This window comes from Sus scrofa, chromosome Y (assembly GCF_054392235.1).
Source record: "Sus scrofa isolate SSC_HxYL_T2T_F1_AM1 chromosome Y, Sscrofa_HxYL_maternal_Yorkshire_Landrace_v2.0, whole genome shotgun sequence".
Taxonomy (NCBI): Eukaryota; Metazoa; Chordata; class Mammalia; order Artiodactyla; family Suidae; genus Sus; species Sus scrofa.
Genome location: NC_139402.1, coordinates 7,527,845 through 7,541,587, shown reverse-complemented (window position 1 = coordinate 7,541,587; position 13,743 = coordinate 7,527,845). Strand labels below are relative to the sequence as shown.

Below are 13,743 nucleotides of genomic sequence, written 5' to 3'. Positions count from 1 at the left end.
CAGGAGCTGCAGCTTCCAGCCTATGCCATAGCCACAGCCACAGGCATGCAGGACCTGAGCCCCATCTGTGACCTACACCACAGCCTGCAGCAACCTCGGATCCTGAGCCCACTGCACGAGGCCAGGGATTGAACCCACATCCTCATGGACAGTCATCGAGTTCCCAACCCACTGAGCCACAACGGGAATATCCAGTATGTCTTAAATTAGTCATACGCTGAGTTGGAAGGTTTCTCCCGGGCACATCTCAGGGATATCCTATGATTAACACAGGTGTAGAAATGAAGAGCTGTGCAAAGGCATTTCTCAGAATTATCCATCTCTATCAATACTCTGACTGTGGTGACAAGGCGAGGAAGGTACATAGCCTATCTATGGTTGCCAGAAACCCTTGGGGTGTCTGCACGTGGAGACGCGTCACTGCAAGTTCTGCTTCCATCACCACATAGGGTTCTCCCTACCTGGCTTTCCATCCTCTTCCCTCTACAAGGCTCTCGGACTTTTTTTTTTTCCTCTTTTGCCCCCCTCCCCCGGGCATATGGAGTTCCCAGGCCAGGGACTGGATCCAAGCCAAAGCTGTGGCCATGCCAGAGCCTTAACCCCCTGTGCCAGGCTGGGGATTGAACTTGCGTCCCAATGCTCCCAAGACGCTGCCAGTCCCACTGCACCTCAGCAGGAACTCCTCTCTGAGTCTCTTTATAAGGAAGCCAGCAATATTGAAATGTGGTCGCACCTCACTGCCATAGGATCTCATCTTCCATGACCTTTCTTCCAAATCAAGTCCCATTCCGAGATTCTGGCAATAACCTGATGGGGATGGGTTGTCACTCCTCAACCCAGGGCAAGCAGCCTTCCCCAGGAAGGGAGGGAGCAGTGGAAGCAAAGCTAGAGCTGGGCCAGAACTCATCCCCTTTTCTCCTACCTGTGGGTGGTCCCACAGGTTCATTTCTACCTGGTCTTCAATCAGCATTCCCATCAATCCAGCCCAGGGAGCTTACCCCTTCCATAAGGCATTCATTGTGGTTCAGAGCACTTCCCTGCCCAATATCCCACTCCTCCCTCCTGGAACAGGTTGTGTTTGTGAAGACAATTACCCCCCCTCAAAGGGAAAAGGTCATGGGGGAGGGAAAGGGTAGAAGTGTTAGGTGGTAACTATACAAAATGCAACACAGCTGCAAGACAAGAACAGCTACAGAAACTGTTAAATTGTAACAGTGTAACTTGCATCTTCCCTGTTTCTTACTCCAAGGCACCTGTGCTAACAAAAGAAGGTGCTAAAAAGAGAAACTACCCCTTTCCCTGTATAACTAGCTGCTCCCTAAGTTGAGGGAGGGGAGGCTGAGTTCTCCCTGCTTACTCTCTTGGCCCATAAACCAGCTTGAGATCTTGTTGCTCCAGCCTCTGCCTCCTCCTTCGCTCGCTGTCTGAGCTACTGCTCGATGGCACTGCCACGTCTCATCAGGTGCACTGCTTCTAAAGCTGTCAAGGGGGCCCTGGCTGCAGCCAAGTTCTAGTCACCCCAAGGCAATGAAGGTCCATCCTGTGGGGTTCAGGTGAAGTCCAGCTCTGGGCCCTCGAGGGCACAGTGTCATTTACTGATCCAACACGGAACGCTCGCACGAGGACACAAGCTGGCTTCCCTCCTTCCCGATCCTGCAGGGCTCTGGCCGCCACTGGAAGGAGAACTGCTGAGCGTCTGTTTCATGAAAGACACTGTACAACCCTCATCACCTTGGCACTGGTAAAGCCCAAGCGGCAAAAGGCTGACAATTACGGACAGTCAATAATTGAAGGGTTTAGATGATAATTATCATCATTTGTAAACCCTTAAACTACCGCATCGACGATCATCTGTAAACCAACCCTTCAATTACTGAGTCCACGACCATCTGTAAGCCCTAAATTATGGAATCTCCGACCATCTGTAAATCCTTCTATTACTGCATCTACAATCATCTGTAAAGCCTTCAATTACTGAATCTAAGATCATCTATAAAACCTTCATTACGGACTGTCGTCATCTGGAAATCCTATTCAATAGGATTGTAAACCTTAAATTATTCCATCGATGACCGTCTGTAAATCCTTCTATTACGGAATCTACCACCATCCAGAAACCTCCAATTACTGAGTCCAAGATCATCATCCAGTCATTCAATTGCTGAATCTAGGATCAACTACGAAGGGTATACAGGTGATCATTCTTTCATGGGAGATTCAAGTGGGGGGGGGGATTTGTAAGAAAAAGCTGGGTAACGCCTGAGAAAACAGGATCCAAGTATAACTTTTTTTTCCTGTCTTTTTAGGGCCACACCCGCAGCATATGGAGGTTCCCAGGCTAGGGGTTGAATGGGAGGTGTCGCTGCTGGCCTACACCACAGCTACAGCGACGCTGGATTCCCCCATACACTGAGTGAGGCCAGGGACTGAACCCACATCCTCATGGATGCTACTTGGGTTTGTTAACCATGAGCCGTGAAGGGAACTCCCTGGAATCATTTTTTCAAGACCGTCCCTGCAGCACCAATGCATAGAACAAACTTCATCTCAGCCACGACAAGACGGTTTCTGAACCTGCCCTGGACGCGCCAGGCCAGCATTAGCTCGTCAAGAGCCTGAATCGGCCATGACGTCGGGCTGGGCTGTGTTTTCCAGCTGTCTGATGGCCATGATCAGGTGGTGGCCTAGGCCCAGGCCCTCTGCTCTCCTCCACAGCCCATGGCTACTGGTCAGAGACCTACCTCCTTGCCTACCAGCAGGCCTCTCAGACTTCCATCCTTGTGTCCTTTGGGTGTTTCCATGGACGCCTCACAAAGGTTCAAACAGCATCTCTCACCCTTAACCTTTCTTGGCACAACCTCACCCTATCAACGGGCACTTTCACAGCCACAGCTTGAACAAATGGGGCTTGGTTTTATCTTGGGACCAGGCCACCGGCAGACCAGCCTCCACACTTTATGCTAAACATGGTCATGTACTGAATTAATCACCATGTGTAGAATCACACAAACATGAACGGCCAAACGGCACTTCTGTTTCGTCACTTCACCCTCTCGGCCCTGCCGACTCAAAATGAAGGTGCCTTTATGGACTTGACACACGCCCTGCTCCACGGGCACGGCTTTGAGGGCATCCAGAAGCTGGCCGTCAGCGACCAGCACCAGCTCTGGGATTTTTCCCCTGTGGGTCTCGGGCCATTGGGCTGCACCCCTCAGGCCTGCAAGCACAGAAGCTGCTCAGCTTCGGGAGCAAAGAAAGAGCCTGGAAAGCATGAAGGGTACACCTAGGATCGACTGAAGACGGGACCTTACATGTCAGAGGCAAAGGGTCTTGCAGTGACGCCCCAGCGTGCAGAGCAGACAGCAAACAGGACGCAGAAAAACCTTCCAGACCTCAGAGGCAGGGGGGAGGAGGCTCCCGTTTATATAGGGATTGATGATTGCTGTCAGGTTGGCTCCTCCGTTACCAGGGAAACCAGCCGCCCCCAGACCCTCAGGTGAACAACCATCACCTGGCAGATGCTTCCCTTTGATACACGAGCAGGTAGAGCTGTTCTGGCCTGAGGATTAGAACCATCACCTCCTGGGGCAGGGGGCCAGCCCCCTGGGGTGAGTGGTGTGTAGGTGAAACAGGGACTGTGCAGAGTCACAAAACAGTCCCCTTGAGTGGCCTGGCCACACACTGGCTAAGTGGTGTCTGACTTCCAAGGATGGTCTACCAACTTTTTTTTTTTTTTTTTTGCTTTTCAGGGCTGCACCTGTGGCATAGGGACGTTCCCATGCTAGGGGTCGAATCAGAGCCACAGCTGCCCGTCTACGTCACAGCCTCAGCGAGGCCAGGTCCCAGGCCGGTCTGCGACCTACACCACAGCTCATGGCAACGCTGCATCCTTAACCCACGGAGCAAGGCCAGGGATAGAACTTCATGGACATTAGTCAGAGTCATTACCGATGAGCCACAATGGAAACTCCCCAACTTTTTTTAAAATGTAACGAAGTACAATTGAGCGACAACATTGTGTCAATGCCTGCAGAGTGATTCAGTTATACATATATATACTTTTTCATATTCTTTTTTTTTTTTTTTTTTTTTTGTCTTTTGTCTTTGTTGTTGTTGTTGTTGTTGCTATTTCTTGGGCCGCTCCCGCGGCATACGGAGGTTCCCAGGCCAGGGGTTGAATCGGAGCTGTAGCCACCGGCCTACGCCAGAGCCACAGCAACGCGGGATCCGAGCCGCGTCTGCAACCTACACCACAGCTCACGGCAACGCCGGATCGTTAACCCACTGAACAAGGGCAGGGACTGAACCCGCAACCTCATGGTTCCTAGTCGGATTCGTTAACCACTGTGCCACGATGGGAACTCCCTCATATTCTTTTTCATGATGGTTTATCATATGACATTGAATATAATTCCCTGTACTCTACAGCAGGACCCTGCTGTTTATCCATCCTATATATAACAGCTTATACCTACGAACCCTAAACTCCTCATCCAACCATCTCCCTAGCAACCACAACTCTGTTCTCCATGTCAGTGAGTCTATCTCTATTCTGTAGATCGGTTCATGTGTGCCCTGTTTTCGATTCCACACATAAGTGTGATCACATGTCTTTCTCTTTCTTAGTTCACTTAGTATGATCATCTCTAGGTCCAACCATGTCACTGCAAATGGCATTATTGCCAACTTTGGAGTGTGGATTTAAAAAAGTGATTTAGAGGCAGAAGCATGCTTAGTTGCTTTCATGGTGCAATTATTAATGTCTGGTAGCTGGGGGAGTTTATGGAGCGTGCCAGCTCTCTTAGGGGAAGACTTTTATAAATGACCTAACCCTCAATTACTGCCCCCTTCCGCCCCCGCCAAACTGCAGTATCATGCATTAAATCAACACCTGGTCTTGGTTTGACAGCTCTGGACATCTGATCTCAAACTGCAGCCAGGGAGCTTTAGAGAATATGGATGTTTCAGCTCTACCCTCAGGAAGTGACTCTGTAGAGTCTGAACAGCTCTGTCTAGAAAATAAAGTCCAAAGACTTCAGGAGTTCCCTGATGATGCAGGGGATTAAGGATCCAGCATTGTCACTGCTGTGACTCAGATCACTGCTGCAGCAAGGGTGCTATCCCTGGCCCTGGGAACGTCTGAATGCCCTGGGCAGGACCAAAAAAAAAAAAGAAAGATTTGAATTTTCAGGTGAGAGGGTGGAGCCTCGGGAAGGGCAAATGCCTGGCTCAAGGTCACACAGGAAGGCAGCTGACACTGCGGCAGAAGCCCAGGGCTCTGGACCCCAGTCTGGGGCTACCCATGTGGTGTCCCTTAACACCTCATGGGGTGAATGTTTCCACCTGTGGAGACACAGCCAGCCATGGCAGCCAAGGGGAACTTCTCTCAGATGCCTACGTTTGCCATGACATGACCATAAAAAGAAGGGTCCACAGTCACCAAGCCTGGTGTTTCATCCCCGCAGGTTTTAGAAACCAGACAGGTCTCAACACCATCCAGGGTGAGCCGGGAAACAGGGAGAAAAGCAGCGGCCAAGGACAAAGCCAACTATGACCTTCTAGAGAAGTTTGGAAGTGGGGAGTTTGATCTCAAGACCAGAGGCAATGGCCAGGGAAAAAGAAATCAGGTCACGTAACCATGTGGGGTGGCAGCTGTACTTTACGGGACCATGGAGGGTACGAGAGGCTGGCAGGAGCTGTCAGAATGGCCATCATTTGTAAATCTACAAATAAATGCTGGAGAGGGTGTGGAGAAAAGAGAACCATCCTACACTGTTGGTGGGACTGTAAATTGATACAACCCTGTGGAAACCAGTCTGGAGGTTCCTCAGAAAGTGAGAGAACCACCATATGATCCAGCCATCCACTCCTCGGCATCTATCCAGACACAACTACAGTTCAAAAAGATCCATGCACCCCAGTCTTCATAGCAGCATGATTCACAATAGCCAAGACATGGAAACAACCTAAATGTCCCTCAACAGAGGAAAGGATAAAGAAGACGTGTTACAGATACACAGTTCCTACTGCTCACTATTCCTACTACTCAGACCTAAAGAAGAATGAAATCATGCCATTGGCAGCAACATAGAGGCAACTAGAGATTCTCAAATTACGTGAAGTCAGTCACAAAGAAAAAACCAAATACCAAAGGATATCACTTCTATGTGGCGTCTAAAGTAGGGCACAAATGAGCCTATCTACAGAACAGACACAGACTCACAGGCACAGAGAACAGACTTGTGGTTGCCAAGGGGGGGGGAGTGGGATGGACAGGGAGTTTTGGGGTTAATAGATGCCAAGTCTGACCTTTGCAATAGATAAGCAATGAGGTCCTGCTATACAGCACAGGGAACTTCACTCAGCCTCTTGGGATAGGCCAGGATGGAAGGAAGATAATATAAGAAAAAGAATGCATATAAATGTATGGATGAGTCACTGTGCTGTACAGCAAACATTGGTACCACCGTACAAAACATCTATACTTGAATTAAAAATGGGAAAAAATGATTTAGAGACAATATCATGGCATAGAGAGATTACCTTTCAGCTTTTTAGCACAGCTGAGAAAATGGAAAGGGCAGAACTTTCTTCTCTATTTTTTTTTGGCTGCACCCACAGTATGCGGATGTTCCCTGGGGGCCAGAGATCACTCTCTCACCAAAGCAGCTGGCACTGTGACAGGTGCAGTGACCACACTGGGTCCTTAACCCACTGCCCCACAAGGGAACTCTGGGCAGACCTGTCTTTCATCATTACTATTTTTTTTTCTTGTGCTAACACCCAATGATAATAAACATTCTGATTTTGTTTACGTGTTTTCTGTCAACAGAAGGACCGTGTTTACAGTGAAGCTTTGTCTCTCTCTGATCTATCAGATGTCCCTGAACTGCCCCAAACACATGGACCAGAGAAAAAGTCTGTACTGTATAAAATCAAAGCAGGATGAGGCGGCAGGAAAAGTTCATGTTTCCACTCCTTGTTAGTGGACCCCTAAATATTATTATTTCTGAAAGAATCATGTCATTCCAGCGAGCAACACAATGGCTTATTAATGAATGGAACACATCAATAAGTGATATACGCCCACAGAAAAGTTCAATCGAGATCCAGTTTCATGGAGTTCCCGTTGTGGCTTCGCAATAATGCACCTGACTAGTATCCATGAGGATGCGGGTTTGATCCTTGGCCTCGCTCAGTGGGTTAAGGATCCCGCACTGCCATGACCTATGCTATAGGTTGCAGACGTGGCTTGGACCCCACAGCATTGCTGTAGCTGTGGTGTAGGCCTGCAGCTGCAGCTCTGATTCGACCCCTACCCTGGAAACCTCCATATGCCACCTGCGTGCAGTGTGGCCCTAAAAAGAAAAAAAAAAATCTAGTTTCACAAGCTACATCAGTGGAAACCAGGTGTGGTTTGACCCCAAATGAGGTCCACACCTGATTATCTGGAATCTACAAATAGGATAAGGAAAAAGACACTTTCTAGATGTGATTAAGGTAAATATTTTGAGATGGGGTGATGACCCTGGGTCAGCCAGGGGGGTCCAATATCATGACAAGGGTCCTTAGGAGGTAGGCAGAAGACTCTAGCCCTAAAGAAAACTTGAGGGCAGAAGCAGAGGCAGGAGGGAAACAAGGAAGGGGCCACAGTCCAGGAATGCAGGTGACCTCTAGGAGCTGGACAAGGCAAAGACACAGATTCTCCCCTGGAGCTTCCAGAAGGGGTTCAGCTCTGCTTGATTTCAGGGCTTCTCACCTAAACAGGGCAAATGCCCATGCTCCCAACAGGTAGACAAAATGCCAGCATCCTTCCTAAGCTACAAAAGGATGGATAGGGAGTTCCTGTTGTGGCGCAGTGGTTAACGAATCCGACTGGGAACCATGAGGTTGTGGGTTCGGTCCCTGCCCTTACTCAGTGGGTTAACGATCCGGCGTTGCCGTGAGCTGTGGTGTGGGTTGCAGATGCGGCTCGGATCCTGCGTTGCTGTGGCTCTGGCGTAGGCTGGTGGCCACAGCTCCGATTGGACCCCTAGCCTGGGAACCTCCATATGCTGCAGGAGCAGCCCAAGAAATAGGAAAAAAAAAAAATAAAAAATAAAAAAAGAAAAGAAAAAAGGATGGATAGAACAAAACAGGTAAATATATTTATGTATGTATGTATGTTTGTATGTATTTATTTATTTTGCTTTTTAGGGCTGCACCCACAGCATATGGAGGTTTCCAGGCAAGGGGTCCAATCAAAGCTACAGCTGCAGCAACACCAGATCTGAGCCGCATCTGTGACCTACACCACAGCCCATGGCAACGCTGGATCCTTAACCCACTGATCGAGGCCAGGAATCAAACCTGCCACCTCATGGTTCCTAGCCGGATTCATTTCCGCTGCGCCACCACAGGAACTCCCGCATGCAATTTTGTAGAAGGTGCATTCATCAAAGATTATCTACTGAGAAGCTATGCATCAGATACTAGGGATGTAAAGATTCGTAAGCCAGGGACTCTGTCTTCAAGGAGGGCACATGTTATGTGCAAATCCCAAATACACAGCGTGTTAAGTGCAATTGTTGAAAGAGACACAAACTCATTCGTGTCACTGACCTGACATGTGCGAGTGCAGGAAAGATGGGTTTCCCATCAGGGAGGAGCCTGGCCCTCCACGGGGGTGGGGGGGGGGCGGGGGGGCGGTTCTTAATGGCCTTGGGGTTTTAGTTTCTCTGACAGCTCATCTCTCAGAAAAATGACCTGAGTGGCACTTTGAAGGTGGGATTTGTACAGTGAGTCGTGGTATGTGTGAAGGAGAAGCAGTGTAGACTATTCCTGACATAAGGCAGACTTAGGAGGAAAGACTGGGAACTATGCATGAAGAGGGTTTGAAGGTGCCAAGGGCGCGGGCAGGATGGGGAGTGCTGGGCGGTGGGAAGACGGCCTCCCTGGAAGGGAGTGTTTCTGATGGGGATATGAACGGGGAGGCTAGCTGAGGCCAGTGGAAACATATTTGGGGGGCATCTGAGGACCCAAAGCAAGAGTGTCCTCCAAGGTCCGATGAGGCAGGTTCTCAAAGAAAAACGGGACACACTGCAGGCAGCAAATTACGCTCCCAGAGGGAAAATGGGGAGATGGGGAGTGAATGGAGTTTCACAGTAGATGAGACCAAGCAGGAGGTGATTCAAATCAACTAGGTCCTGAGGCTTCTACCTGGGGCTCACTGACCTCCCAAAAGACAGAGAGACGTGCCAGGGGGACAGTGGGGACGAGACAAGCTCTAAGGCAATCGCTCACAGACGTGCAACGTCCACTTAGGCTCCACAAATGTGCTGCCTGGACTTGCACCCTCACCTCCTTCCACTTGGCACAAAAGACACCCCCTCTTGTCCCGCCTCTTCCCATGGATGTCACCTCAGGATATCAAGTCCTGTGAAGTACTTTATGGACAATGGGAAACCTGGGTACCCGTGGGATGCTGCCCACACGGTCCAAGATTGAGTGCCTGTGGGACTGGATCGGCCAGGAAGTTACCGGGAAACACGGAATGTTTGCCAGGTAGCCGTAGACGATCCACTTTCAAGGAGCACTCCAGATGGAAAGGACATGAAGTAAAAGAACGAAGAAGACCCCAAGACAGCGGCCACCACGGAGAAGGCAGGTGCCAAAGACGTCAATGTTACTTTGAAGAGCAACCGGAGGTTAAAAAGAATTTGCATAGGGAGTTCCCGTCGTGGCCCAGTGGAAATGAATCCGACTAGGAACCATGAGGTTGCAGGTTCGATCCCTGGCCTTGCTCAGTGGGTTAAGGATCCGGCGTTGCCGTGAGTTGTGGTGTAGGTCACAGATGTGGCTCGGATCTGATGTTGCTATGACTCTGGCATAGGCCAGCGGCAACAGCTCCAATTAGACCCCTAGCCTGGGAACCTCCATATGCCACAGGGGCAGCCCTAAAAAGACCAAAGACAAAAAAAAAAAAAAAAAATTTTGCACAGAATACCAGTATAATCCCAGAGTGGGAGGGAAAAAAAATAGAAGTTAAAAAAAAAGAAAAACTCCAAAACTCTGAGGATGCATGTGAGGGGAAGTACCCTGTTGTGGCTTAGTGGTTAATAAACTTGACCATGAGGACGCAGGTTCTATCCCTGGACTCACTCAGTGGGTTAAGGATCTGGCATTGCCATGAGCTGTGGTGTAGGTCACAGAAGTGGCTTGGATCCTGCATTGCTGTGGCTGTGGCTGTGACCAGCAGCTGTAGCTCTGATTTGACCCCCAGCCTGGGAACTTCCATATGCCATGGGTGCAGCCCTAAAGAGCCAAAAAAAAAAGAAGAAGAAAAAAACAAGAAGATGATGATGCACGTGAGGACATCATGATAGCAGACGATAACCACTTAATGATACCTTGTCACATCAGTGATATTTCCATCAGCCACTCTCAAGAAGAAACACAGGAACCGGTACAAGCCGCAAAGAAAAACTTGCAAGAAACCGATGTCTTAGAATCCAGAGTGGAATCCATTCAGTGGATGTTAGGAGATTTCAAAGTTCATTTATGCACAACTGGAAGCAGCATAAACCCCGAAGTGCATAAAAATGACTTCAATACATTTGTTTCATAAACATGAATACTGCTTCTAAGAAGAAGAACAAAGAACCAGGTAGATGCAGACTCTTAGGCTGAGTGGAGAAGGAAGACAGGAACATAGAGAGAAAATCATGAACTGTGGCCATAAAGAAGTCCTGTGGTACTGAAGTCATCTTTTACTGGACCCATCCCCAAAGCGCACTGCCGTGAAAGTCCCAACTAAGTTCACCATTGGCAGGTGGTGTCCATGGGGACAGAGAGGATGCAAATTCAAGAGGTATTTCATGGGAGTTACCTGGTGGCTGGGTGGTTAAAGATCTGGCACTGTCACTGCTGTGGCTCAGGTCATTGCTGTGGTGTGGGTTTGATCCCTGGCCCAGGGGTAGCGAAGAAGAAGAAGAGAAGAGAAGAAGAAGAAGGAGAAGAAGAAGGAGAAGGAGGAGAAGGAGGAGAGGAGGAGAAGGAGGAGAAGGAGGAGAAAGAGGAGAAGGAGGAGAAGGAGAAGGAGAAGGAGAAGAAGAAGGAGAAGGAGAAGGAGAAGGAGAAGAAGGAGAAGCAGAAGAAGAAGGAGAAGCAGAAGGAGAAGAAGGAGAAGAAGAAGAAGAAGAAGAAGAAGAAGAAGAAGAAGAAGAAGAAGAAGAAGAAGAAGGAGAAGGAGAAGGAGAAGGAGAAGAAGGAGAAGAAGAAGAAGAAGAAGGAGAAGCAGAAGGGGAAGAAGGAGAAGAAGAAGAAGAAGGAGAAGAAGGAGAAGAAGGAGAAGAAGAAGGAGAAGAAATACTTCAGAAACTAAGCCAGCCAGATGGAGACTAATTGGAAAAGAGTATAAGTATATGGACATGAAAGCTTCCAGCATATGGGCAGGCTATTTGGGACACCATTAACGGAGCAAGAAAGTATGGAAAATACTCAGATTTGGAAAAGAAAAAGTGAAAGGTTGAATTTTGGACCTACTTAGTTTGGAAAATACTTCTAGCTCATGTCAGAGGACACACAATAAAATACCACTACTAACCATCCATTCCTAAGGGCTCACAACGGGCTAGGTGTTATCCTCCCATTGTGAATATATGTATCGATGAGCCTAATGCTGTAAATATGTATTTGCTATATCAAGTACAATATCAGTCATCTTTTGTTCCTTCCCACTTCACCAAGAGGAAAACCGACATGTCCAGAAGGCTTTACCAGCTCAGCTTGTATGCAGAGAAGGTGGGAAGTACATAGAGGTTTTGTTTCTGGATGGATACCCACCATCACTCATGATAGCAGCATCGTCTCCCTGGATACGGGGATGAGTGGAGAGCCGAGCACAGCGTAGGGAATGAGGAGACAAGCTAAGGGTGACATGTGACACCAGGGATGTGGGCGAAATCACCCACCGAGGAGAAACAGAAGAAGAAAGTGCGTCTGAAAAAGCTTGAGTGCATCAAAGCTTGAGGAAACGGAACCTCCCAGGGGCAGAGACAGGAAGACGGTGCAGAAATAGAAGCTGAGAAAGAGCACGCCAAAAGGTCTGCAAAGAACCAGAGGTGGGAGTCATCACACAGGAAAAGATACTATAGTTGGCAACAAATCAAGGGTGACCTTGAGAAAGAAGATGTAAAAAGATACCGAGCATTCTGATGAGTCTGTTTGGGGTTTTGGGTCTTCCTGATTAGGTCGAATGGAAGCCATTCATTTCATGCCTCTTTCCTCCTTTCCTCAACCTCCCAAATAGTTCCTTTCAAAATCGAGTTCATCAGTGTGAAATTCTACTTTGCTACACTGACTTCTGGCTCTCTCTCTCCTCCCCTGGACCCTTTATATGGATCTGTGATTGCATTGGCAGACCTGCACACCCAAGTCCATCCTAATACCTCAGTCATCCCTGCTTCAGAGTTCTTGGCCGGGAGAGCATATCTGTTTTTATCTGAACAACTCTAAACCCCAGGGCACGTGTTGGCTGTTTACTGTGATGGACTCTAAAAGGGGTTAGGTTACTTCCTCCAGGGGCTTTCTATCCCTTGGGGTCAGCATCCAATTCTTCCTGCTTATCACAGTTTCAGAGCAACATTGTATCTGCGGGATGAAGTTTCCAGAAAGAACAGCGTTTGTGAGATCTTAAGCTTTTGGCTGGGCCACCCTTCCCACACTCCCATAGCCGAGGTCCCAGATCAACAAGAGATCAGGCTTCTGTGCCCGTTGGATTATCTGCAGGTAAGACGTGATCATTCATTGTCTGCACCACGCCTGGGGGTCTCGTGTCTATTCCCAAACTATACCCACTTGGCATTTTCTTGCTTTTGAACATCTTTACCCAGGCATACCGCGGCGTGCTTCCTTGTCTAGATTTAAAGCTTGGGTCTTACAGAGAACAGACGTGTGCTTGCCAACAGAGAAAGGAGGACGAAGGGGAGGCAGTGGGAGTTGGGGATTAGTGGATGCAAGTTATTATACCCAAGATGCATAACCAACAGGGTCCCCCTGTCCAGCAACCAGGAACCACATTCAATATCCTGGGATAAAGCAATGGAAAATAATACGTAAACGAATATATATATATGTGTGTGTGTGTGTGTGTGTGTGTGTGTATAATGGAATCCCTTTGCTATACAGCAGAAATTCACACAACATGGTACATCAACTACATTTCAATAAAGTAAAATTTTAAAACATGTTTTTGGTCTTTATTTACAACGGGGTAATTTGCCCCTATTCAGGGCACGTCCCTTAGCCCTCCTATTAGCTGTGTGTTTTGAAGTAATTACACATTTGTGCAAATCAGAGCCGTCTGAGATATACCAGCGTGATCGTCTCATTGACTGATGCCGCGTGGCTGCTGTGAGCCATTGGTCTGCAGCACCTGAGGAGAGGGAAGAGTTGCGGACACATTGCCTTTGGACATGACCGTCACGTGAAAGGTGTGGGGGGAAACGCAGCGACTGTGGCAGGGAAAGGGTGCGTGGATTTAGCATAAGGCGGACAGAAGACAAGTCCCTGAGGCTCGGAGGGGCACAGAGACAGAGAGGGGACAGTTGCTCAGCCTGAGGGATAAGCTCTGGGACTGCGTGGGAGAAGGATTATAGGGCCGTGAAGCAGAGTGATATAATCTGAGGGCTGTCGACATCGCCGGGGGCAACCATCGCTGGATTCCAAGAAGCAGGATGGAACTGAGAAAAAAGGGACCTCTTA

The 13,743-nt window shown here is 48.6% G+C and overlaps 1 protein-coding gene across 6 annotated transcripts in view; it reads right to left on the bottom strand.

Moving 5' to 3' along the window:
- STS (steroid sulfatase) overlaps positions 1-13,743 on the bottom strand; it is a 209,823-nt gene that overhangs the window by 167,234 nt on the left and 28,846 nt on the right. Inside the window, exon 1 of one of the 6 annotated variants that reach the window (XM_085008994.1) lies at positions 2,742-3,395. The exons of 4 other annotated variants lie outside the window; for them this stretch is intronic. The gene's annotated coding sequence lies outside the window, so the exon portion shown is untranslated. Of the gene's footprint in view, positions 1-2,741; positions 3,396-13,743 lie in introns of those variants that run through there. One more of the 6 variants, XM_085008988.1, reaches the window with a different exon arrangement.